We start from the raw sequence: 27,150 nt of genomic DNA, 5'->3' as shown, positions 1-27,150 counted from the left end.
AGCCCGACGGAAATCTTTACTCAGGCCTGGACCCTGCATGTTATCAGCAAAGTATTCCGTCGTCACAAAACCCTCCTGCATCTTTCATGTTCAAAACCGAGGCAGAAGAGTAGTCGAAATAAAGTGATCTTCTCTCTTCTAAGTGTTGTCGTCTTCTTCGTGCTGTCTCTAGCAAAGGCATGCGGCAACAATAGCCACGTGAGTGCGCAACCCTCGAGCTTCCCGGGGAAGCACGCGGCGCGTGGTTCCTGGGCTTCGGTCACGCAAGGGGCAAGAGCCATCATCTCCCGCAGCTGTGTTCTGACGGCGCTTTCCGGACCTCGCTGGAGGACTCGCTTCCGACGAATCGTAAGTTGCTCAGCGCGCTGCTTCAGCAGGGGTTAGCTCTAAACCCTTACCTTCCCCTGGTAAGCAGTTGCCCGCCTTCACCGGCTGTGTTTTTCCCAGCCATCGCCTCGGGCTCACGCAACCCGGCAACGAGTCGCAAGGTGCCCAGAGCATGTCTGTGCCTCACTAGGGCATGAGCAGAGTACTGGAGTTTAGCCTAGCCCCGCCCGCTATCGCATTACCCTTCCTTACCCGTGCCTTAAGCCAAGTCGTGGTCTCTAGTAACCGGCTCTTTTCGGCTCACGTACCCTCCTCCCCCGCAACCAGCCGCGAGTGGCTAGCCCCTCGCATCTCAGTTCTGGGGCGTTTTCAGACTGCGAGCGTTATTCCTGAGCCGTAACCCGACCCTCTGAGCAATTACCCGTGCGGTCCGCCCCGCCGCTTTCTCCGGTGGCCTGCTCCTCCCGGCTCAGCTTTTAACCTTGTTTAATGCGTTAGCATCCTACAACCGTTGGGCGTAGGCTGTAACCTCCCCTGCTGAGCCGTGACCCACCTTTACTGGTTCCCGAAGCCGTGCGCGGCTTAGCTGTATCTGGTAAACAGCTGGCGCAGGCTCACCCAAACCGGTAACCAGTCATTAGTTAATTGCTTAGAGCGTGGCTGTGCCTCATTGAGGTGTGTGCAGTATATATAGGCGCTTTCCCCTGACACAAGCCTCGCTCGCTGACCCATTACCCGCCCTCACCCGCGCGCTAAGCAAAGCCATCGAATCTGGTGGCTGCCTCCCTCATGTTCACTCGCCCTGGCAACCGTTAAGATCTCTAGTACATCGCTTTGCCTCGTTAGGGCGTTAGCCGTCGGTGAGACTTTGCAGTAATTCCGCCCGCTACGCCGCTATCCTCGCTACCCGCGCCCTAAGCCGAGCGTGGCTGTTTCGGGGGGCGCCCTCTGCACGGCGCTGCCTCTTTCTTCAATACTTTTCTTCTGTCCTTCCCACACCTGTCCCACGCGGCAAAATTTGTTACAAAGCTGTGGTGCGAGAAACTAATTTACCCTCTGATATTTTCTTAACCATTTTACAATTCGATGAATATCCCCTTTTACAATTTCTCTCAGCCTTTTACATGAATATAGCCTGGGCTGGACATTTAGGGCGTCATTCTGGGAACTCAGTTAAGCGTGGTTCATCTCATAACGGTGTGCGGGAAACGCGGCCTTATTCTTCTGAGCTGTGTACTATAAGAGAGGCCTTTTACATGACAAAGCGCCCCGATTTTCTTTCTCAGCTTTCTTGCTGCGCTGTGGACAAATAGACCAGACTGCACGTACGATTGAGATCCTACCACCATCGCCACCATCGCACCTTGGTAAATGTGCCTACACTACAGGGCAAAGGGCTCTCCCATATCTCTCCAACTAACGCTGCCCCACCGTGCCCTGTCCTGTGCCAGCGGCGGCCACTCTATCCCCGCAAACTTCTTAATCTCATCCGCCCACCTGACATTCTGCCGCCCGTGGTACGCTTACCTTCTCTTGGAATCCAGTCCGTTACTCATCGGTTATCTTGCCTTCGCATTATATGTCCTGCCCAAGCCCATTTCTTCCCCTTGATTTCGACAAGGATGTCCGTAACCCACGTTTAATGGACCCACTCTGCCCCTTTCCTGTCTCATAACGTGACACCTATCATTAGAAGCTGTCGATGCTCGATGACGTCACTTCTCTCCAGCCAGAGAGAATTATTCAGCCTCTACGCGTCAAGGCTGCAAGGAAATATAGGTTTCCTATGACTCGCGTTCCGAAAACCAATGTTAGCGCCTGTATGTTTACCCGCATATAGACCATACCTTTTATTTAGCGCTTTAGACTCATCTAGCGCAATTCTTGTTGTCGCGAAGAGAGCATAGGATTGCGTTGTTGGCAGGGCTAATTTTAACGCGATATCGCTGAAGCAGCCGTTCTGCAGAAAATCCAGTGTCGTCGTCGTCGGCCTTGCGAACGAAAAATTCCTTGAGAGCTACCTATAAAAAGGTCATGTGACCTTGTGGCGCCATCACAATCTGCCCACCGGATTGTGAGCAAACTAACCACTCTAGCAGGTGGCAGTTAAGTTAATGATTGGTAGCGAGAAGTTGCTCGGGAACGGCAAACTGGGCCGCACAGTTAAGGCCCACCGCTGGGAGCACCTCGCATGGCGCATCGCTTAACTGCTGCACCTTTGTGTCAGGAGGGGTATGATGACTCCCAGGGATATATCAGTGTAAAGTAGCGAATGTCCTGCATATATGGGAAGTAACCCAATACGCTATCGCGTCCTACCCTCAAGGCGGAGCTTAATTGTCCCTCTCCAATTTTTTGTGATCTTGAACCGTGGTCGCGTGCTTTTACTGCCTCGAGCTCTACTAATTTTTCGCACAAATTTTTCGCGCAACGCTTTTCAGACCTTTCGCATTTTGAAATTCAGGACAAATATGAATTCGGTTATCGGTAAAAGCGAACTTCATTCTTCCAGGTACACGCAATTCGGAAAAATAGCGATATAGTGCCATACATCTCCCTGTGCCCCGTATTCCTATCCTCTTGTGTCGTCGCGAATGGTACCGATAATTTTACTGACCCCTAGCTGGCCCGTGCAGTCAGCTGTGGCTGCCATATGTCTGGTCAAAAACCGTATAATAGGATCTCTATAAGCATCCTGTGGGTGAAGCTGAAGGAGAGTTAATTACTGTTCAAATTAAACTCGCAGTTAACTAAAAGGCTTTCCTTGCTGCGTCGACGGTTTGTGCGGCACACACTTACCCCCAGCTACAAATGACAGAGTTATTCCAGAAATAGGCCAAAATTCTCTGGTTTTGTGTTAACTACAACCCGTCCTGTAGTACAGTCTAACCCCGTTGTAACGAAACAGGTTATAACGAAATAATGGATAAAACGAATTAATTACGATTCCGCCTGAAAGCTCTGTCAAAACGGGCTATATACGAAGCTATGCCTACAGTCGAACCTCGTTATAACGAATTGGTTTTTGACTGAATAATGGAACGAAGGAATGACGATTCCCTTAGGAGGCTGTGTTAAGACGGGCTATAACGAAGTTGCGGCTATAACGAAGTAATCGCCGGGCCCCTTCAACTTCTTTATAATGAGGTTCAACTTTATTTCACGGCTTCTGCCGGTGCGGCAGCCAGTTCTGTCTTTAGAACAGGCGACTGCAATGCTAAGAATCCGCTCTTGGGTAAAACTTGTGCTCTTGCCATGTTTTTCGTGACGACAAAACCTTTCCTGCTGCTTTTCGAATGGGCTGTTCTCTAGCAACAAGTGAATTAATGTTCGTCGCCTCTCCTCTTTCCACCAGGCTCCTAACTAATCCTCCCCTCTGCAGGGCCATGGGAGTGTTTGCGCAGATCACCGCCATCATATGGAAGGACGTATTCGTGCAACTCATCAAGCGCCACTACTTCCTGGCGCTGGCCGAGGTCTTCCTCGTGGTGCTCTCGTTCGCGGGCATCGAGAATGACCGGCCCTACTTGAAACCCGAATCCGACAAGAGCTCCCTACGACTCACGGCGGCGAGTGTGTACGATGAGCGGAACCTGAGCGTCTTTCGGGCGCCCCAACTGGTGAGAGAATCGTGCACAAACCACGAACCCTGTCCTAATAATCTCCGCCAAATTTGACAGCCGTTTGGCGTTATATCCCTTTCAGGCGCGCCGCCGCAGTGGCTCAGTGGTTATGGTGCTCGGCTGCTGACCCGAAAGACGCGGGTTCGATCCCGGCCGCGGCGGTTGAATTTCTTTGGAGGAGAAATTCTAGAGGCCCGTGTACTGTGCGATGTCAGTGCACGTTAAAGAACACCAGGTGGTCGAAATTTCCGGAGCCCTCCACTACGGCGTTTCTCATAGCCTTAGTCGCTTTGGGACGTTAAACCCCATAAAACCAACCAAAACCAACCTTTCAGGCGCTTTGTACACAATTGTGTACGCCCTTAAAGAACGCCAGGTGGTCGAAATTCCGGAGCCCTCCACTACGGCGTCTCTCATAGCCTTAGTCGCTTAGGGACGTTAAACCCCATAAACCAACCAAACCAACCAACAATTGTGTAAGCAGCAAACTTGAAGCTTTTTTCTGAGAAACTGGGCCACTTAACAGTAATTTCATTATTTCCGTCAAACTGAGCACCCTTCTTCTTACAAATAAGTTGCTTTTTTGTACCATGTAGCGAATGCAGTAAATAATATTTCGCATAATAGTGAGCTAGGTAGCATTTTGTCCGCTGTTCCTGTGCGGACAGATTTTGCCGCGAGTGAAAACTTCGATCGTTTTTGCTCAATTTCGAGCGTAACGTGAATCTTCGAAACACAAAGCGCTTCCACGACCCCTGGGGTGTTTACCTGACACACGAGAACATTCCGATGTTACTATTTCTGACAAATCTGACACTTTGTACGGAATTCTGCACATCGTTGTAAAAACTTACCTGCTGGTCTTTCCCGTTCGAAAACTAACAACTTCCCTTTCTTGAGGCCTGAATATACTACTTAGGTGAAAAAATAATCGATTTCAGTCGAAGCAAAAAATGACGCCTGAAAGGGATATTTTTGTCAATTTTAATTTAAATGTCAATTTTAAAGTTGAACGCTCTTGTAACCTAAGTTCAGGTGATTCCTGATTTTTTATTGTGCGTGCGTGCGTGCGTGCGTGCGTGCGTGCGTGCGTGCGTGCGTGCGTGCGTGCGTGCGTGCGTGCGCGCGCGCGCGCGCGCGCGAGTGTGTAGCCATTGATGTCATACCTGCGCATGTTTTCGCAGGTTCTATACACCCCAAACTCCGAACACGCACAAGAGCTGATGAAGGCTGCGTTTCCCTCGGAGCCACCGACGACCAGGGGCTACTCCAACATGGCAGGCATGGTAGAAGTGTTCAAACGTGTGGTGCCTGTGCCTAAGCGAGGACCCGAGCAACGCATCGTGGGACTCGAGCTCTTGTCCTTCGAACCGTCCAATCGGCGGCTCCTGGCCAGCGGTTATCCGAGAGACCTCAAGTTCCGCGTTGGCCAGTACGACGACTTCCGCTACCTGTCGCAGCGCGCGAAAAGCATCAGGCTGTTGGAGCCACTGCCGGCAACGTTGACGCAGCGCGAGTCGATGGCTTTCCTCCAGATGGCGCTAGCGCAGGGGCACATGACCATGGTGCGCAAGGAACTGAATTCACAGGAGCGCCCGTACACTATCGTCACGAACAGGGTACCTGAGGGCGCGTATCCCAAGGACGTCAGGTGAGTGATTACTGGGAAAGCGTGTCTGCTGTCGCGAATCCAATTCACTAAGATTAGTACGGCGGGTGCGATTGGGCAGTCGTTACTAGAATAACTAACTGACAACGGGACTTGGAGACGCTATATGCAATGTGCTATATGCGAGAAATGAAAGCAGCTACTGACTGGACGTCTTATATTTCCGCCGTTTTAGGTAGTGCCGCTAACAAAATCCTGCTGTAAGCCTATTGCACGGTGAAAATTGCCGCTACCATAAGGAATGAAGGTTTTCTCAGCATGCAAACGCAAACAGATGAGTCTAACATCACCACAGAAGTTTGGTTTATGGGTATAGTTTAACATCAACAAGAAATTTTGCTTAGAAGAGTGGCATTGGTTTTTAACAACCCAAAGCCACTCGAGCTATGGGGGACGCCGTAGTGGCCGCCTTCAAATAATTTCGGCCACCTAGGGTTCTTGAACGTGCACTGACATGCACAGCACACGGGCCTCTAGAATTTCGCTTCCATCGAAATTCGACCGCCGCGGCCGGGATCGATTTCGTGTCTTCCGGGTTAGCAGCCCAACCATCGCCTCCGGTGCGCCATTTGCTTGCACGGCGTAACTGGCGGACCTCCATGTGGTCGAAATTGACGTAACCGTTCTTCATACAGCGTTCCTGGTGATGGCATACAATTTCTCGTTGCACATAGCGTACGTCTCTCGGTCAAGTTTGCAAGCTAGCTCTCGTCAGGGATTCCAACCAACGACATATTTACTTTTAATGAGATGCCTTTCCCCGACTTTTAGTTTCACAACTGTGACGCAGCTGTTTGTAGTACAGCGTTCCTGGTGACGTCATGCGATTTCTCGTTGCACATAGCATGCATCGGCTAGTCAAGTTTGAGGGTATACTTTGCAACAGGGATTCCAACCGATGGCATTAACTTAAGATGAGACATTCATGCTTTCGCCTTTGCAGCACGCAGGCAGTATTAAATCATTTCCGCAACCTGCTATTTTAACGTTGTGTGTAAAAATGCTCAGCAATAAATAGCGTATCTGTTGCCTCACCAATGATCGAGTGCCAATAGTGCAACATTTTTGCTGAAAAAGAGCCCCAAGAAAACCAGACTATTTTTTTTCAATGACCAGATTTCTGCCCAACTTTGAACTAAGAAAGGGATGTCTATATATCACCCCCCCCCCCCCCCCGAGCCGCCCGAAATTCGCAGGAAAATATATAAAACCTGAGAATGAAATGGCCTAAGTATATACAACTGCAAGGCTTTTCCTCTGTAGCGCACAGCATGTTCATCTGGATAACACGTGGAGAGATCAGGGACTATACTGTGCTAACCAAAGAATCTTTGCCAGTTATTTTCCTCACTTGATCTAAACTATCGACTAACGATCGTCTCTGCCCTGTCGCGATGACATATCGCAGTCACCTTCTATCAGAGCCCCCCCCCTCCCCCCCCCCCCCCTCTTTGTCGTGTTCACTACCTTCTTGGAACTCATTTCCTTGTCCTTCTCGCTGTCCGCATTTTTCTAGATCGCGCTACGGCTTCACTGCGCTCCGAGCTGGCATTGGCTACATGATCCCATTCTGCACACTGGTGGGCCGTCTCGTCGAGGAGCACCACAGCGGCATGCGCGAGAAACTGCGCTTCGTCGGCTTGAACAGCGCCGTCTATTTCCTTGGCCACTTCATCGCCTCCATGATGGTCGGCCTCGTTGCCGTCTTGTGCAACCTGACCCACATGCTGGTGGCTCCCAACTGGGACAGCGAAGCGCATGGCCAGACGTACCTGATGGGCATCGACAAGTTCGTGGTCTTCATCATATTTGTCATATTCACCGTGATGTACATCCTCAAGGCCATGTTGGTGTCGCTGTTCTTCAGAAACGCGACGGCTGCGGTGATATTCGCCCTCTGCTACTGGCTCACGGCCTACCTGGTACCTTGGTACGCCTTTGAAAACTTCGATGGCTACGCTGCCGACTATATCACCCTGGGTCGGACTACAAAGCTTCTGACAGCGTTCTCGCCCTGCATGGGCCTTCACTGGTGCTTCAGAATCATGGGATGTGCGGCCATTACAGGTGAGCTTTCTCAGCGTTTTGTGCCATTTCTTACAGCGCGTGCTGCACGTAAAAATAATTGTAATTTATTTATTCATTTATTGTACACCTCCAATGCCCCTACCCCTAATAGGGGTATTGCATGAGGGAAAATACGATACAATATACAAAATGAATCGAAAATGAATGACACTTGGGTTAAAGCATATTTTCGATGGCACTTTTAAAATGGGCGGTGCTGGTGTGGAGTGAGGCTTAGGCAGACAGGCCACTCCAGTCGACTGCTGTCTGGACAAACAAAGATCGCAAATGCACAGTGGCACGAGCGCGAAGAGGATAAACGGCATTAACGTGACTGTTTCATTTCATTTCATTTCATTTCATTTATTGATCCCTTAAAGGCCCGAAGGCATTACATAAGGGGGGGGGGGGGGGGGGCATATTGGTTTCCAACGGTGATGATGGGAACATGCATAACAATAAAAAGAACAAACATACAAACAAACATAAAAGGGGTTGCAGTCATATCAGGGTTTCCCAGCAGGTGATACATCATTTAATAAAGATATGTCAAGCAATACTCGCTACAAAGAGCGCAGAAGTGATCAAGATTTATGTGAGGTGAATTTTTACTTTCTCGCGGAATGTTTGGTGATCAGTGCATGCAGCGATGTCGTTAGGCGATGTCATCAAAGGAGATTTGATGAGCTGGATTTAAATCTTAGAGGTATAAGTGATAAAACATGTGGAAGAGGCTCAGTCTGCAGATTATGAGTCGTGTCTCAAAGGCAGGCAAGTTAGCTTTAGATTTTATTACAGTGACACTAGAACGATAAGGATAATCTGATTCAAGTGTTTTCGTCAAATAAGCAATGAGAGGGACCCATACTACTCATGCATATTCCAGCTTTGAACGAATTAACGTTATGTAGAGACTTAACTGAAGAGGAAGCTAATGGTAAATTGCTTCGTAAGTATAGGCCGGGACACGATTAGATTCGTTAGTAGTCCCTGTAATATAGCTGTATCGAGAAAGATCTTAATACTGATAAATACTGATATGGGAGAAATAACGGCGCCACATTGTTAATAGTCAGGCGTTCGGTAAGAATGAGCCGATGAAAATATTAGCGAAGTTTTTCGCACATTCAAAGGCATTAACCGCGTTTCGCACCAAGATTGAATGCGTAAAAGGTCGAATAGGAGAGCACAAGCAATGGATTTATTGTCAAGAAGGTGATAAATAACACAATCGTCAACAAATAGGCGGATTGTAGAGGAAATGTTTCAAATAGTGTCATTTATATGTATATTAGAAAAAGTAGGGGACGAAGGACAGTGCCCTGAGGCGCGCCTGAGAGTACATCGGTCAGTAAAGCGGCACAAATCCACTCTTGCACTCTAGGATGAAGATTAGGACATGAAAGTTTTAAAAAGAGCCGCTTGTGAGGAACATTATCGAAAGCTTTTTCGAAGCCTAAACTAGGCAATCAATGGAAATGTTATCACCTAGGTTACAACTACGATGATTGATGAATAATGCTGTGTCTCACAAGAGCCGTGTCTCACATTGTATTTTCATGTTTGTTCATTCTCAGGCGAGGAGTACAATTTCGAAAGTGTGAATGAAGAAGTTCTCGGCTTGGACAATGTGAAAATGGCCGAGATTTGGATCGTTATGCTGGCCTATACAATCTTGGTCGCCATCATGATCTGGTACTTCGGCAACGTGCTTACCTATGCCATTGGCGTTCCCTTGGAGCCGTGGTTCCCGTTCACCGTTAGCTACTGGCTACCGGGCGCGCAGGGTAGCGTGAAGGTTATTGAACCGAAAATACCCGACGGATACCACTTCCAGAAGTACCCACCCGGCGAAGCCGTTGTCACCGTCAGCCAGCTCGAGTACGAAGGGAAGCAGAGACACATTCTGCGGGACACGAACTTCAAGGCATACAACGGGGAGATCCTAGGCATTGTGGCTCCCAGCGGGGCGGGGAAAACAAGCCTGTGCAAAATTCTCACGGGCTTTCTGACCCCGAGCGCTGGTCAAGTGACCGTCTTTGGATACGACATGACGTTTCAGACCGCCATGGCGCGACAACATGTCGCCTACGTCCAGCAACGCAGCGTGCTCTTTCTCGAGCTGACGGTTTACGAACACCTCGTCTTTTTTGGCTCCATGAGACACGAGGCATATGCTGTACTGGATACCCAACTGGCTAAGGTGCGAGACATGCTGCAGCTCGGGCCGATTATGAACACCGTGTGCTTCAAACTGGACAAGTCTGAGCAAAAAACCCTGAGCCTTGCCATTGCACTCATGACCTGCCCGAAAGTTCTCGTCATGGATGAAGTCATGGTCAGGATGGTTCCAGCGGCAAGAAAGACAGCTTGGAATGCACTAATGTCTTTGAAAAGTACAATGTGCATCATTGTAGCAACGCAGAACGTGTACGAAGTTGACAGAAGAGCTGACAGGCTTGCTGTTTTGGGCTACGCCGCCCACAAGTGCTACGGCACCACCGACTTCATCCAGAAGCGCTATGGCTGGGGATACACTGTAAGAGTGATGAAAGGCCCCCAGTTCAACGGCAGAAGTGTCTTAGCCAATATCCGCCAAACCATACCGCAAGCGCGCGTCCTGCAAGACCAGAGAGCCTTCGCGGCCATTGGTCTTGGAAACCACGAGGACTACACACCGGTGGCGACTGCGCTGAGAGGGCTAGAAACTAATCAAGGCGCTTTCGCATCACATCTTTCACAATCGGCTTTGTCACAATGGAAGATATTTTCTTTCGCATCATACTGGAAATGGACTCCGGTGACTATCAGTACAAGACTCGTATGGCAGGGGGTCTTGCGGGTCCCGCGGGTCCCGGGGGTCCCGACAAGAAATACGGCATTACCGAAGATGTCGCCTATAGCGTGGCCAACATGACTGTGCTCACGGAAGACCAAGGCGGCATAATTGCTGGTGGGGAGAAGTATGAGTCGTCCATAGAGATCCAGGAGCATGTCAAGGCAGTGTACGACCTCAAACCGGAGAAGCCCGGCGCAGGACAGCTGTTCGTGCAATGATGTACAAGCGGCGTCACTACACCTGGCAGACCCTAGCGTTGCCGATGTTCTGCTTCATCGTGCCCACAGTGATCCTCGCTTTACGCGGTGAGTTCGAGACCACTACCGGACCTCAGGTGTCAGTACCATTCACTGCAGACAACATTGCCTACGATTTGAGCACCTTCCGGAAGTCCGAAAAAGCGTTCGTCGCCTTCGATGCCGGTTCAAGTGACATAGCAGAAGCCGGGTACCGGAAATACATTCAGTCCCAAAATTTTGCCGTTGACAAAGTGCCGAACTTGGAGGAATACCTCGACCGTGAGAAGAGGAAGCGCGGCGGCCACAGCGACTACCTCTCGGGGCTCAGTTCGTCGCCGACAAGAACGACCCAAACATGGGAAAAGCCGTGCGTGGTTCAGCGGCGATTCCTTCCACAACGCAGTCGTTGTCCATCAATCTCATCTCCACCGCCCTGTATGCAGAAAATAACAAAAGACTCAGCGACAACGTGCTGGCCGTGCTTCGGCCATTAAAAGGGGGCAAGAAGCTCATTAGTTCAAGGCGCCCGGAGAACACGAAGTATGCAGAAGACCTCAGCAACATGGTGTCATTGAGACTCATGACCTTCATCCTACTGCCGGCGGCCATTTCGGTGGCAACCGCCAGCTTCATCTTCTTCCCCATCGACGACCGCGTCAGCAACTCGAAGCGCATGCAGTTCGTGTCCGGAGTGTCGCCGGCCATGTACTGGCTGGCCAACTACGTCTGGGACATGTTCATCGCTCTCGTGGGCCTGATGTGCATGCTGTTCCCGACCTTCATCTTCTACGAGTACTTCCGGAGCTACGGTAAATTTTATCTCTTCTCATTTTTAATTTAAGGCATACAGTTTAGGTTACGGGAACTTTACCTCATCTTAATTTTAATTTAAGGCAGACGGTTTAGGTTATGTCCGAACGCCGCAATCTTGACACACAAGGTGGAAGCAGTGTCTTGACAAATACAAAAGGGTAAAGACATGCTGGTGAGCTAGTTGGAAGTTGGCTCCTCATAATAAGTTAGCATGTTTGGGAAGTTCTTTCGACAGAGGGATAGAATAATGGAATCGGCGCGCTCCTGCGAAGGTTTATGTCCGCCTACTATCGAGATCTATGCTGATTTACTTTGCAGTATTATGGCTCTGTTCCGTCAAGTGCTGATTATTTTAAAGTTGTCACGTTCTCTGTGAGATGAAAGTTTGTGTGCAATTTTGTGCACTCTGATAAATTGTTAAAAGATGTTAAATTGGCACATTATCACGAAACACGCACGTGCACGAATATAATAGTAGGACATCCGCTACGAGTGAATTTGTTTTGATTGATTGATTGATTGATTGATTGGAAGCATACATTGACTTAACATTAACATAACATAATATTAACATAATATTAACATAACATTAACATACCTTAACAATCGGTCTCAGTTCGTGGTTTTTGAGTATGTTTCATCCAAAACAGTTCCAGTAACGTCGGGCGTTCCTCAGTGATCAGTCCTTGGTCCATTGTTATTTCCGCTCTTCATCAATGACATAACTAATGACATTGATTGCAGCATTAAGCTCTTCGCAGATGACTGCATTCTTTACAAAACAATTAACAACCGCGAAGACCATCTGTCGTTAAACAGTTCTCTAAAAAAAATAACAGAATGGTGTACCACGTGGCAAATGACAATAAACACTAAAAAATCCGTTTGTATGACAGTAACAAGAAAAAAATTCCCGTTTTGCTTTTCTTACTCAGTAAACGGCGTTCCATTAACGAAAACTAAACACCATAAGTATCTAGGTATTACGCTGTCTTCTGACCTGAGGTGGGACTCTCACATTGCTAATATCACGTCTACTGCTTTACGGAAACTTCTCTTTATCAGGAGACGCTTGCGGTCCGCACCAGTATCTTCTAAACTCCTGGCCTACAAAACCCCTGTAAGGCCAGTCTTAGAATAGGCGAACACAGTCTGGTTCCCCCAATCAATAACTAACATCACAAAACTTGAGGCTATACAACGCAAAGCCCTACGAATAATTCACAATAAATACAGGCGCACAGATTCCCCAACATTGCTTGCAGCTTCATCCGGTCTCCAAACACTATCCGCAAGAGCAAAACAAGCGCGCTTAAAATTTTTGTTTCAATTATTGCACGAGCAGTACAGGATAGATGTGCAAAAATACGTAACGTACTCACAATCGCCACCTTCACGGCACAAAAATACGAACACACTAACCGAGTATGTGTGCCATAATGACACGTTTAAGCATTCCTTTTTCCCTCTCTCCATTAGTGAATGGAATCGCTTGGATCGTAACATCACCTGCACTCAATCCTTATCAACATTCGTGTCACAGATAGAGCATTTGTCGTAATGCACAGTGGCGATGCAGCAACCGCGACCGCAAATCTAGGCAAGAAGACAACCCCTTCTAACTTGTCATGTACGCGTTTTTGAGTGCATTCTGAAATTGTGCCTACCAGTGTCAAAGATCTGTTCTGTATAACCTTTTGCTATGGCCAATTCACTTTTCCCTACCTTTGCTTTTATGCCATGTTTGCTGCCTTTGAATAATATGTTTATATTTGTTTTCTTTTTGCACTGTACTAATTGCCCCTGCTATGGTCTTGCAATAAGACCAGCAGTATTGTAAATAAATAAATAAATAAATAAAACCTAAAGGGGCTCAAAAGGCATTCAAGAGTGTCGCAGTATGCCTGGGATGTTAAAGGACGCCGCTTAACGAATGTCTTCTAGCAAGAATTCTTCAGATTCGATCTTTTGACGCTGAATTATCTGCAGTAAAATTTTCGATATCTATTTCCATCTCCTTTCGTCACGTTTTGCAATTTGAAAGGTCGACGCTCCCTTTTCGGTCCCAATCTTCCTCACCGCCGGCTGCAGACGCGCACGGGAATTCCCCGGGGGGGGGGGGGGGGGGGGGGGGGGGGGGGGGGCATAGCTTCCTGACGCGCCTTACTAGCCGCGGCCATGGTAGCTTCGTGACGGCTGAAAGATTATAACAGCCATCGCTTAAACCGACATAGGCAAGAGTGTTAAATGAATGGCGCGAGTGCGAAAAGTCGACGGAAATGGCTCTATAACCTTGGGGCGCCATTGTGGGCTCTCTGCTGCGAGTAGGAGTGTTATTTGGGCCAGGTGTTCATGACAACGAGTTCATGTTTCCTCCTCAGATGCTTCAGAGCCCCTTAAAAAAAAAACCTCCGGGCATAAAACAAAGTGAAGTCACCTATGAGCAGTGAAGAACAAGGTTGCAGGTAGCCGACGTGCTCGAGGGCAATTAAGTGTGTGTGATTTAGCTGGCCCGTTACTCGAGATAAGCGTAGACGTTCAGTAACTACGAAGTGTGTTCGTACCCTTCGACGTCCACGTGAGTATGGCCCGTCTGTAAGGAGCGTTCAACGATAGTCAAGCGCTGCTTCAGTCGTCATTCAATGTTTCGACAATGTACACGTGGCTTCAGTGTTGGGAAATAATGTCGGCAATGCCAAATTTTCTTTTCTGTGGTGTCCTTGAAATGCACCAATCCGCGCCTCATCTTCCGTGTTGCAATATTAGTGGCGTGCTCATCGAAGGTTCGAAGAATGCAAGCGAGGGTCTCGCTGATGCCGAAGAATCATGGTATCCGTTCCGTGAATGTTCATGCGAATCGTCCCGATGTCACGCGCAAGGTCTTCGTGTAGGCTGCAGATTATTCGTTCTTGATAGATTGTGGTCACAATAATCTATTCGTAACATTTACACGTCTCTAAACAGCACTCACTGCGGACAGAAAACCTCCAACTTCCTTTAGAATAGCGAAACTTATGTTGCTTCGGAGGATTACAGGCGACACAAAAGAACTGAGAGAGCACCGATAGGACGAAGCAGTCACTGACATAAGTTAGATAATCAAGCGGGCATCGATGTAAAGTCAGCCACAGACGGGTTTTAAAGTGATTGTGTGATCGAGTGTGCAGCAGGTTACAGGTACCGAAATAGAGGCCGTGCCCTTGTTATCTCTCTGGCGATACTGCCGGGAGTGTTCTGCAAAACGGCCAAATTAATAAGAACACTACTAAAAAGCGACTTTACGTTGAAGATAGCTATAGTGTCGTCTTTATCGGATACACTGTTCGGTATTTTCTGTCACTCTTTACTGGCAGTCGCTTTCGTAATATCTGTTTCGCCTGGCGCTATCGCTGATCACGCCCGCATCGAGGGGCCCTGGCATTTACTGTGGACTAGCGGACGAGTCTCCACACTAAACATGCTAGAACCTTGTTTCTTCCGTCGAGTCATTGCCCCAATCTGCCCCAATAATCTTGGCTCCCTTCGCATCATGTGAAGTGTGCTTGCCCCATTTCCTTTGAATTCTCGTTGCGAACAGTCGCGTTTTTAACGCGATATTGTTAATGCTCACGTTTAGAGGAGAACCCGGCAGTCCCGGCGGTGTGCGAGAAAATGCGGATTGGTCGAAAATATAGTGACGTCACACGTGGAGCGGCGCATTTAAAAAGTGAACAAAACAACTCATAAATTATGAATATGGAGTGGCAACATGACTCAAACGTCATTATGACACGCAAGAATTAAAAAAAATTAATTGCACTGAAAGAGAAATTTAGGTCAGCTGAGAGTCGAACACCAAGTCGCACGCTCGCTACCCCTACGCCACCCCTACGCCACCGAGACCGAGACTCTTGATATTGGTTTGCAGGAACTCGGCGGCTTGGGCATTCTGTAAAAAAAAAAAAAAAAAAAAAAAAAACATTTTGCCTCTACGGCTTTTGTCCCTATATGATACGAGTGCCCGCACCATACCCAACCATTCTGGACGAAAGCATTTTTAAGTGGGAAGCCCTTTATAAACGCAGTTTTTTTTATATACTGTAAGATTTCACTGTAACAATCAATGTATCCGCAGATCACCAACGGCAGTCTTTCATTTTTTTTCTTTAAACGTTTTTGGTATCGTCAAAAGCGTTCTCATTGGTTTTCTATGGCAGTCTTAACTGTTCGATGCGTTCGATTGAAACACTTTAAATGAAAGCTATTGCTACATATCAGAAGGATGGACCACTATTTTCAATATTTGCACAACAGTACTTATAATTTTCCAATTTTTAAAATTTTTATTTCCTTGGGCTTAAAGTCAAATTTATTCTTATTTGTTCCAGCTATCATGAGCATCGCTATCCACGTGATGCACATGCACAGTATGCTGCCTTTTGTCTACTTCTTCTCATTTTTAACGGACTCCATCGTTTCCGGTTTCCTGGTGGTGAACACCTTGACATTCTTCACGGGTGAGTACCCGGTTCATTTCGATTTTCTCGCTAGCATAATTATCGTGAATACCCTTGCTACGTGGGCTCACGGGGAGTGTCACTCGCCGTAAAGGCACTCTTGCAAAGCTAAACGATGCAAGTGGATCGTCGCTCGCAGAGGAGTTCACTCCGCTGAGAGTGCGTTGGCCGAGTACGCGAGTATGAGTTTATTTTACTTTCTGCGACACGTTTTAAAGACAGTTTCTTCGTCATATTTCCAAGCGAAACAACCCTACAAAGGGACGAGATCTGATGCAACTCCTCGGCACGCCGCGTTGTCAAAATTCTTGATAGGCTATAGGAACTCGTCTTGACTCGTCCTGGCTTTTCTTGTATTTGTTAAATTTTATCGTTAAAAATTATTCGTTTCTTTTATTTGTGCTCCCGCGTCAAACAATAAATTTTCAAGACTTGCTTTTTCCGCTCGCTGTTCGTTGCCATTTTTGCTCCTAGTGACTGTTTCTCCGGTTGGCACCGCGCTGCCTAAAGTGTCACTCGAGGTGCCGGAGCGCACCTCCCGTCGAGCACTTAACTTGTGCGCTTGACTGCGGTATCAGTCGTCGATCAGCAGTATAAAGACTTTCTACGAACTTGATTCTTTTGAAGCATAGTTTTCAGTCGCACAACGCAATCCTTTCTGCCGCCGCGGTGGCTCAGCGGTTACGGTGCTCGGCTGCTGACCCGAAAGACGCGGGTTCGATCCCGACCGCGGCGGCTGGAATTTCTTTGGAGGAGAAATTCTAGAGGCCCGTGTACTGTGCGATGTCAGTGCACGTTAAAGAACCCCAGGTGGTCGAAATTTCCGGAGCCCTCCACTACGGCGTCCCTCATAGCCTTAGTCGCTTTGGGACGTTAAACCCCATAAACCAAACCAAACCAATCCTTTCTAGAATCTTGTCACTTCGCCAGTGCCTTTCGTGACATATTTCATTTGCAACAGACGAGCGTTAAATCTTCGTAGTGCGATGTCGTTTTCTGTCATTCGACAAAATTCGATTGTTAACTGCTAGTTTCATTGCTACACCAGTACTCTAAAATAAAAAAAGCACTGCAGCTTTACTCTAAGGTGATAGCGTTAATGCATACGGAACTGGTCTCTATCTATATCCATAGATCCACTCCTGACGCAGTGATGCGGCGGTTAAATGATGCGCCACTTCCTTGGTATGGAAGGTGCTGCCATCGAGCTTGCGAGACCTAGGTTTTCTCGCGGCTTATCATTAGTCTGCCACCTGCCACGGTAGCCAGTGTACTCACAATCCAGAGGGCAGGTTGTGATGGCGCCGCAAGGTCACACAACCTAGGTGGCCCACCTGAGGTTGCGTCTTCGGAAAAGCCGCAGTGGAGGGCTCCGGATGGACTGACAACCTGGGGTTTTTTAAGGTGCTCTTTCATCACGCAACTCACGGACGTTTTTGCACTTCGCCTCCGTCTAAATACGGCCATTGCTGTCTGCATAGAACCCCAAAGCCAAGTAGCCGTCGTGGCAGATCTCAGAGAAAAGAAGCCTGTATCATTCACAAATAATGTTAGAACGCCTTTTTAGTTCGTTTGGTTAATTTGCAGTACAAGCTCCAGAAATGCGCTCAAGTGAGAGGCGTCCTCTTTAACGCAGCCTACATTTACAGAATCGCTGCTTTGTCACAATGTGTGCCCATTTCCTTCGACTTATTACATGTTCCCGAAGGCGGGCAGACCTATAGTACTACCCACTTTCCCACCATCGCGATATCACTGCAAGCAAAGCTATCGCATATGTTGTCCTCTATGTTGATAAGTTGATAAAACTGACAACGCGCAGTCATTTTCTTCCCACTACTGCTCTGCCACTGGTTTCTTTCTGAAGCATCGCGTCTCCAGTTAGCATACGGTTCAGTACCACTCAGTGTGCACCCAAAGTGCAGGATTGTCTGTCCTAAACTTTGATGAACCTTCCATCCACGTCGTCCTTCTACTTGCCCGTTGTCTTTGCGCTGGTTCATCAAAGACCAAGTAACACCAACTTGCCCAACAGCAAATGCTAAACTTAGTGTTGCTGTAATAAGAGTGTAGTAAAAGTGTTGCTGTAGCCGTGCTTTAATCGCAGTGCCCAGTCCAGTTTTGTGATGTGTGCCTATCCTTTTGTCGTCCGCCTTTGCGACTGTTTCCTTCATCACGTCATACGCCAACTAGCACAGCTCTCATTACTTCTTCACTTTTTAAGAGAGGCCCGCGCTGAACGAGTGGTAAGTGAAAGGAGTAATGCATCTTTGCGGGCCCTGGGGATACAACTTGCTGCTTTCGCGCATGCAGGTGTCGTGTCCACATTGGGATACCAACTGTACATGGTAGAGACCGAGCGAGGCACGGACCTGATTACCACAGATCACCCGAGGGATCCGTTGCTCTGGCTTCTCTACCTCTGTCCGCCATTCAGCGCCTCGTGGGCGCATGTCAAGGTGATCCAGCTGGCCCGGGAGAACGCCTACTGCGCGCACACATCTGACACGAGCCTCATCTACGACGTGTGCGCCTACGTGCGGAACAGTGCCGAAGAGGCCGCCATCATGATGACTGGCCTTCGCTACTGCTGCGCCACCTACTACGAGAGCAACCGCACCGCGGTGGAACCGCTGTCGACCACCTCATTCCATAGGCGAGTCGGCTTTAGCAGACCACTACCTGTGGCTGATGCCTGCATCGGTTCGGCTTTTAATGCGATAGCGCTACGAAGGCGAAAACTGTCTGGCAGCGGCGTCGGCGTTTGTGTGAAGCCCCCATCTGCCATCCATGACAGGTGGTGTTAAAGGGGATTTCCCTCTCTCCATCTGCCACTTTTCAATCGTTCCCCCCTGTGCTTGTAGGTGAGAGTGGGTGATGCCGGACGAAGAATGAGTCAACAAGAATGAATATGACTGAGAATAAAATGAATTAGGCCAAAGCAGTCCTACGTGCTAAGTAGACAGCCTTCCGAAGAACTATCTGCGCGAAAATGAGGCTTGCAGGGGCTATTCCGTGTCTCATTGCTCTGTAAGAGCAACCTGGGTCTCGCAAGCCCCATCGGTAGCTTTGTTTCAAACAGCCACCTACCAGTGCCACGGCGCATCGTTTAACCGCTTCGCCACGCTCTACTAGTGGTATGAGGACTCGCCGCGATAAATGTGGCATGTTTTGCGCCGCTGCAAAGTCATAATTGGAATATAATCAAATTTGGAATAGATTGGGGAGTGCAAGACCATGAATTCAGAACTGGAATAGCGTGGCGACTAAAAGAATGCTATGGCATTTTCTCCGCATCAATCCAACTGAAGGCCCCTAAGTTTTTTCTACGGTAATTGCACGACGGCACTTTATGCCACCCTGACTTCATTCTCTTGTTCGCATATTAGAAGTCCGTCATGCAGGGTGCTATGCCTAATATTGCGGCCGCACGCATTTGGTGTGGAGTGCAACTTATAGTGAATTATTACGAAACAGCTCCTGTAAACTGATGTGAGCAGACATTTCCGACCCTGTGTTTTGCGCATGTAGCCTTAGCCGCTTGTGCACCATAAAACAAGACACAAAATAATGATTGTTTGAGACTTAACGCGCTCAGCACTCAATTGTGCTTGCTGCTCTACAGAGACGGCGCCATGATGGAGTTGACGGTGATGTTCATCGAGGGCTTCGTGTGCCTCATGCTGCTCGTCCTCGTCGAACACGCCATTATGCGTCACTGGTTTGCGCCTGCCGAAAAGGTCGAGGATCCGGTCGCCAAGGGCGGGCCCCCTGACGTCATGGCCGAGCGCAACTACGTCAACAAGGTGCTCGAGCGTCACGACCTCAGCAAGCCCACCCTTTTGGCGCTGGACCTCAAGAAGAGCTACGACCGGGTAGTTGCTCTCCGGGGCGTCAGCTTCCACGTGGACCCCGGCGAGACGCTTGCCGTGCTGGGGATGCTGGGCAGCGGCAAGTCCACCCTCCTGGACGTGCTCTCGGGGATCCAGCCGCCGAGCGGGGGAGTCGCCTACATCGGCGACGTGTCCCACCAAAACGTGGCCCGCTGGGAGAAGTGCACCGGCCTCTGCCCCGACTACGACACCTTCCTCGGACGGCTGACCGTACGTCAGACGCTGACGCTGTACGCGTTCATCCGAGGAGTGCAGCATCATAGCCGGGCCACGCTGGTGGAGCACCTGTTCGCGCTGCTCAACCTGACCGACGTCGCAGATGACACCATCGACAACTGCAGGTGGGTCTCAAGAATTTCATTCCTGGCGCTGCCCTTCAGGACAACATAAATGCGTCACTGGCTGACCGAGAAATTCTTCGATGGAAATCCGTCAGTTGGGTTTGAAATCTTCGAGACCAACTCGGTCGCTTCTTCAGGGGTGACTTATACCAAAGCGAAGCCCGCTGCCTGCTGCTGGCTCGCCTATCAGTCAACCCTGAAGAAGCGGCAGAACTGGTCACGAAACGTTGAGCTTAAAATAAATTATTGATTTGTTGGTTGGTTTTATGGGGTTGAACGTCCTAAAGCGACTGAAGCTACGAGGGGCGCCGTAGTAGAGGGCTCCGGATAATTTCGGCCACCTGGGGTTCTTTAACGTGCACTCACATCACACATTACACGGGCCTCTAGCATTTCGCCTCCATTAAAATAGGACCACCGCGGCCGGGATCTAACCGGCTTCTTTTGGGGTGATTAATAAAATCGTTAATTGGGCGTAATTTTTTTTTCAAGAAAGGGCTCAAATATCATGAACGTGTTAGTGTCCGCCATGCGTGAATTCATAGTTTTTGCGCCATTGATGTTATATATTTACAGCGTATCCTGCAGCGCCGAAGCATTACGGCAAGAGAGTGGGAAAAAATAACAATACAAACAGCCAGAGACTCACGTGCTTTGAATGCGAAACCGTTTTTTTTATTTTTATTCCCTTTTGTAACCTTTCAAAAGTTAAATTTTCCCCCTTCCTCTCTAATCACACACCTCCTCATTAGCATCCAGTCGTAAGGCAACGCATACTAGGTTCACCTTTGTTTTGTGAAATTTTGGTGAAATTGGGGGTTATAAATATACACATAAATTATCAGTAGAACAGAACGATTTTCTTAAAGGGTTATCTTTATAATGACACTTATGAAGGACCATAAAAGTAAAAAAAAAACATAGTGTCATTCATTGTGAAGTATGGCAGGTCGAGCATCTAAGCAACAAGCGCACCCTTGGTCCTGTCCGAACTAGCAAGTGCTCTGAAATTATGGCTGCACAAGATTGTACCGGGTAGTTCTCTCTCACAGTCTACCCGGTTCAGACAGCGCAGTAATGTCATCGTGAAAAAGGAACATGTATAGACCCAGCTTTCAGGCACGTATATATAGCAAGAGCTAATCGAGTTCTTGGGTGCAGCGCAAGCAACCGGCGCAAGCTGGCGGTGGCCGTGGCCATCGTGGGCTTGCCCCCCGTGCTGCTGCTGGACGATCCGGCGACCGGCCTCGACCCTTTCGCGAAGCGCACCATCTACAAGTCGGTGCACGTGCTTCGCCAGCTGAGCAAGTCGGCCGTGCTGCTGGTCACCACCAGCTTGTGCGACGCCGTCATCATGTCTGACCGCATGGCCATCCTGGTGGACGGCCTGTTCCGCAGCATCGGGACCTTGGCCGAGTTGCAGTCCAGGCTGTGCCGGGGGTTCGTCCTCAAGCTTAAGGTCAGTGCTGCAAAGAGGCCTTTGCCCTGCAGTGGGCATAGTCAGGCTGATGATGATGATAAAATGCATTTATTTAATCCGCTATTAATTAACCTTCTATGCACAGTACATTGGGGACATTTCATAAAGCTACACGAACATATGTATTTTGTTTTGCTAGCCGTGTTACAATGAGGGCCTCTGCCGGGCCACACTGTATTATAGAAAATTTGGTGGCGGCGATGGCAAAGCGTGAGCACTTTTGCCAATACGCTTGTGGTGTTAGCTTGTGGTTAAGCGTTTGGTTTAGCTCGTGCCGGCCGGCACGACGCTGTCATCATCTGTGAAACCCAGCGCCTGTGCGAGGGCGTTTAGACGGCAGCGGCGCGGCGCCATCTGTGGAGCGCAGCTGAAGCGGTTGCTAGGCAACGGCGACTCAAGGTCGTTTAGTAGCCGCACCGCCACGAGCATACGCGACGAGCCGAGCTGGGCTCCAGTAATGTTGATTTCGCAACAAAAATTATTGTAGCTGTAGATAATTTAAAATTCTGTTCTACAGCGCCAGCTGTTAAGCGCCCGTTCCTGTGTTTCGCGTCGTAGTAGATGTCGTAGTCGTCGGCGTAACGGTGGGTGCGTCGCCATAGGAACCACTCGGAAGGTGGCTACCGTGCCAGGAGGAAGGCATGACGTGAGCGGAGAAATGAGTAACCGGAGGGTGTTTAAGACAGGAATCATAGGCAGGTCGTTTACGGTAGAAGGATGAAGGTATCGGGAGAGCCTTACCTCACTCGAAGTATGGTTACAATGGAAGGAGGAGGGTACGGCCAGATCGTAAGAATGCACAACCGGATGTTGGTTGGCACGGAAACCACCCTGAAAGTAGTTACCTGGAAGGACTAGGAGGGTTACAATTTAAGAAGGCTTTATGGCGAGAGCGTCGGAAGGCGTAACAAGAGGATGGTTACAACGGTTACCGTCCCGAAGGTGGTCATCACGGAGGGAGGAGTGTGTCGCTAGAGTGGAGAAATGCCCAACCGCATACTTTGGAAGGAGGAGGGCCTGGCGAGAGCGTGAGAAGGCGAAATTGGTACGTGGTTGCCATGGGAACCAACCGAAGAGTAGTTATCCCAGAAGGTGTAAGAGGGTTGCCGTGAAAAGAGGAGGGAGTGTATGGCGAGAGCGGCGGAATGTCATCAGCAGCATCAGCATAAGCCTGACAATGCATCTGTGGCAACTGTTGCGAAATGCGCCGCCCTAGAAGAGGATCATCAGCGGCGCTGCACTTCTAGAGCGGCGGTTTGGAGAGCTGACCTAGACCAAGAACGATTATGTGCGGAAAACCGAAAAGAGTGCCCTAGAACTACAGATGAGGTCGCTGTCATATTCCCTACCACAGCGCATCGTAAAGTATAAGTACCCACTGAATCTCGTCGTTAACTAGTGGTAACAGTCCTGTCATTTTTTTGTCATTCAAAACGTGTAAATTTTCGTCGTTTTCTCAGGCGCCCATTGTTTAAATTTTTTAATGTTTTTTGGAACAAACCGTACGCAGCCATAGAAACATCGTTGCCTTGGGCTGTGTGGGAGACCACATAGAATCTAAATTCTGTGGAAAACGCAGTCCGTTTTTCGCACGATTAGTGAACGCGATTTCGCCCATTGGAGCGGCGAATGCCGCAAAGCTTAGCGGCTCAAGCTCTACAAATCCAGAGTGTAAGCTTGGGCGAGTTGGTGACGGTTCACTTGTCACATAGCGCTAAACAGACAGGGACACAGGGAGGCACAGCGCCCGTCCTGTGTCTCCCTGTGTCCCTGTCTGTTTAGCGCTATGTGGCAAGTGTACAAATCCGCTTCATAAAGCAGCATTAAAGATCCACAAGTACTTTGCAGCTCTACTCCCTTCGGAATTAGTAGACATATTCCTGCCTTTCTCACGGCGGGCGATGTTTCTCACGACAGCAGATAGCATTTCATTTCGCAGTTTAGACGTCGCAAAGTCAGTTTATAATCTCACAAAGTACTCCGTATTTGATGGCTGATTAAGGACTTATTTACCAGCACAGTTGCATGCTGTGAGATTGTCTTATTTGTACAAGAGAGTGCCCTCAGGCGCTAAAGCGACATCTGCGGGTGGTTTACAGCTGAAGCCTGAGGCCTACAACAACCCGGCTGCCTGGAAGGCCATCGACGGAGCGGTGAGGTCAGCGCTGCCCGCGGCCACTTTTAGCGGGCAGCTGACGGCTTTCGTCGAGTACGAGATCCAGAAGCTGCCGCCGTGGAGAGATATGGCGCGGATCCTCACCGACATGAAGCACCACCTCGGCGAGTATGTCTTCGACATACTCATGAGCGAGGTGACGCTGGAGCACGTCATCTTGAAGATAGCCAAGTACCAGGTGGCGTCCGCCAAGGGCCCCGCTGTCTCGTCGTGATGCACGCGGTGGTTGGCCCCGCTCGCCAAGGTCTTGGACACGAACGCGCCTTACTGCGTTCCTTACCCGAGCCACAGAAAAGAAAGCGGCTCATTACCGATCAGGTCATTTTCCCGCGCTTCGTGTGTGTGTCCTTTAGGCATGAGTGTGCAAAGATGTGTGCACTCACGCTGCAGTCCAGAGGAGCTCTCGCTGAGCGGTCTGCTAGCCTGTCGTTCACGTGAGCCCTTTGTTAAGATCCCAAGTGGTTTGTTTCAGGGATCCACTGTTTCGCTCTGCCTTCCGAAATTCTTCAAGGTAAGATTGTCTCGTCCCCACCCATCCGATGATGCTAGAGAGCCCCACTGCACGGCTTGGAAGGGGTGCTTTTGAGTCTGCACACAGACTATCACTGCAATTCACACTGCACTGCACTGAATATAGTGCAGGATGTGGAGGTGCTTGGCAAGGTGAGATTAGTGACCATCGGGTTGTGAGTGCTGGCGTCGTCGGCGGCATCGTTGACCGTGTGCGAAATACCACGAAAAATCTCGCTAGAAACAACCTAGGAGGCAGGTAAGCCACCTAAGTCTCGTTACCTTGTGGCGTTATCACAACCTTCCCACCGGATTGCGAGCAAACTGCACACCGCAGCAGGTGGCTGGTCACGAGAGGTTGGTCCGGAAGAGCAACCTAGGTCGCACAAGCCCCCCCCCCCCCCCCCCCCCCCCCAAATGCTTCACACATGCTTTCTCACGTCTACTCTGTTTAACTGCGTTTAAACCTTGCCACATTTTTATGCTTGTTTTTTACTCCATCTTTGAGGACCATCTGCTCAGGATGGTAAACTACTTCCTCTGTGAAGGAGTGCGGCCACAGTCTCTTACAGATAGCCGCGTCGTGCTCGTCCTGAAGCCAGGCGGGTGCCCATCTGACCCGTACACTCAATATACTCGCGCAATGCGAGCACGCGTTGTGTATCTTGGCTAGCCCCTTTCTTGAAGGGTGGAACCAGTGGCCGCGCGGAGCATGAGCATCTAGCACGTACCTGAAGATTCGATCATGTTCAAGTCATTGGTTGCGTATTTTCTTCTTTGTAACGATGCTTTAGATAATAGCATACGCGATCACCACGTACGATTCGACTACAAAGAGGCAGCTGGCGTTGCCGTACGTGCGGCCGCTCGAACAAAGCTTGTATTGCTGTGAGCGCATTGGATCCTTACCTGATGGACAATTATGGCAACTTGCTGAACTTTATTCCCTCCGAGTAGGATGCACACGAGTTATTCAAGGTGGCAATCCACCTTTTTCATAAGACGTGGCATCCTTTGGGGTGTGGGCGAAAACTGGTTGAAAACAAACTTACTACACGTCACAGCCCATAGAGTTTCTTACTATTACCTAGATGGAAAGCTGGCGGCGCTGCACTTCAGCCACCATGGACGCTCAAAGCATCATGGGGCGGTGAGCTACTTGTTGCGGAACAGTCGTAGTTTTTCAGGAACACGGAGTGTCATTACTAAGATCTTTCATTCCAAAAACGCTGTTCGTGTGTGCGCAGACGATTTTCGCGCGAACGCAGTGTGCAAAAGCCATAGTAGTGAAAACGCGACGACACACGACGCCAATAAAAGGTTTTACTGTTCCGAAATGCCATTAAAAAACCTCTTAAAGTATCTAAGCAACAACATTTTTTTGAAAACATATTTACTTTTAAAAGTTGTACTGTTAATTACGCAATATTAGTTTTTATAGTGTTCTTTACTTGGCCAATAGGAGTGCGAGTCGTCTCTTATTTTGGGCAAACTTTGCACTTAAATGCTTTTCTGCTCGTTTGTTGCAATCATTAGACAAGGTATTGAATATTAGGACGTTTGTGGTTATCAAACAGTTTAATTTTTTTATTATTTTTTGGGCCAAAAGTTGCAGTTCCGCAACAAGTAGCTCACCGCCCCATGATGCTTTGCGCGCCCATGGTGGCTGAAGTGGTCTCGAGGGGTCGCCATGCAAACTCCCATAGACGGGCTGCCAGCTTTCCCTCTAGGTAATAGTAAGAAACTCTATGTCACAGCCAGCATTCGGTTTATGAAACCGAAACACATGAGAGATAAAATTCAATAAAAAATTATTCATTGGTCGCAGCCATATACCATATGCGGCGATCATGGATTCTGATGTCTAACGCATCATTTGAAAGAAGAAAACACGCAACTAGATGTCTACATAGTCCTGTATAGTATAACCGAGAAGGCATAAACCGAACCAAGAAATTCCGAATTATTGGCTGCATCGAAGACAGCGGTTATCCCCTTGAAGATCCTGTCTAAAAGTATAGGAAAGTCACGCCGCATATCGAACTCCAGTTTCACCGGTCACTCGTATACCGAACGGAGCGTCGATGCGCCGCTGCAAATGGCGCTTCTCATCGCGGCGCACTTCGATAACTTTTCGTGCGCGGAGATGGATCGGCTGCGAGGCCTTGGGCACCAGCTGGCAGCGCTAGCGTTGGGAAACCGCTGACGAGGTGGACGTGGTGTTTATTTAAAGGTGGCCTTTTGCCTCTCGTACTCATTTCCAAGCCACATCGTTGTCATGCGATGAAGCCAACTGACTGAACTGAGGCCCTCGCCTGGCGTGGTTCGCTCACTTCGCAGACGGAGGTGTTGCCCAGAGCGTGGGCAACAATACCGGATAGTGTGATACAGGTATCCTTCAAAGCCTGCGGTATTACCACTTGCCTGGATGGCAGTGAAGACGGAGAATCGCCATCCGAGCCCGAGGATCATGGCGGCCTGGCGAGTGCTTGGACCCCAAGGTCCGGTCGGACACGTGAGTCAGTAGACGGATTGAATGCCCCGAGATTAGCCGTGATTTAATTACCCGGTTTTTTACACCTTCTAATAAACTGTGCGAATTCTTCCACTGTCCTTTGGTGTCTACGCAGCACCAAGCCCACCCTACCATTTCTACCGGTAGCCGCCATCTTGAATT

At 49.1% G+C, this 27,150-nt stretch overlaps 1 pseudogene across 1 annotated transcript; it reads left to right on the top strand.

The window, feature by feature from the left end:
• Nucleotides 1-223: 223 nt before the first annotated feature.
• Nucleotides 224-24,177, top strand: LOC149342592 (phospholipid-transporting ATPase ABCA3-like; annotated as a pseudogene). Its single transcript, XR_016282672.1, has 10 exons — nt 224-348; nt 3,710-3,947; nt 5,135-5,601; nt 7,136-7,686; nt 9,264-11,573; nt 15,945-16,073; nt 18,387-18,729; nt 19,699-20,307; nt 21,469-21,766; nt 23,887-24,177. The product of XR_016282672.1 is annotated as a phospholipid-transporting ATPase ABCA3-like (transcript).
• The last annotated feature ends 2,973 nt before the right edge of the window (nt 24,178-27,150 follow it).

This window comes from Amblyomma mixtum, chromosome 5 (genome assembly GCF_055824585.1).
Source record: "Amblyomma mixtum isolate Tamu chromosome 5, ASM5582458v1, whole genome shotgun sequence".
Lineage (NCBI taxonomy): Eukaryota > Metazoa > Arthropoda > Arachnida > Ixodida > Ixodidae > Amblyomma > Amblyomma mixtum.
The sequence above is the reverse complement of the archived record's forward strand: the minus strand, read 5'-3'. Positions and strand labels throughout refer to the sequence as shown.